General features: G+C 67.6%; 1 protein-coding gene across 1 annotated transcript in view; it reads left to right on the top strand.

Annotated features, from left to right (window-relative positions):
* S100A11 (S100 calcium binding protein A11) overlaps positions 1-451 on the top strand; it is a 2,153-nt gene that overhangs the window by 982 nt on the left and 720 nt on the right. The window lies entirely within an intron of this gene.

Raw genomic sequence — 451 nt, 5'->3', positions numbered from 1 at the left:
CCCTGCTCCAGCCCCACTCCATCCCTGCTCCAGCCCTGCTCCAGCCCTGCTCCAGCCTCTCTCCATCCCTGCCCAGAGGGAGGAGATCGAAGAGGCCGCTGGAATTTTTCTCTCCTGACTCAGTTTCTCCCGGGCCCAGGCGGGGCCGGGGGAGGGCAGAGGGGGTGGAACGGGTTTATCTCTCCAGAAAAGCAGCCTCGGCCGAGCCTGGTTGCGCCACGAGCCCTTCCCCTTCCAAAGCCACTCCTCCGACGGGAGCCGACACCCCCCGGGGGATTTTCCACCCGCCGCTCCCCGGTTCTCCGGGTCCTTCCCGTGCCAGGGCGGCGGAGAAACGAATTCCAGGGAAAAATGCGGCCGGACGGGTCGGGCAGAGGAGGCCCCCCCAGCCCTTCCCTGCTCCCGGGATGGATCCGGGGTGACACCCGGGGATCCCAGCCCTGTCCTCATT

Source organism: Corapipo altera, unplaced genomic scaffold (assembly GCF_003945725.1).
Source record: "Corapipo altera isolate COAL_440 unplaced genomic scaffold, ASM394572v1 311, whole genome shotgun sequence".
In the NCBI taxonomy this organism is placed as follows: domain Eukaryota; kingdom Metazoa; phylum Chordata; class Aves; order Passeriformes; family Pipridae; genus Corapipo; species Corapipo altera.
The sequence above is the reverse complement of the archived record's forward strand: the minus strand, read 5'-3'. Positions and strand labels throughout refer to the sequence as shown.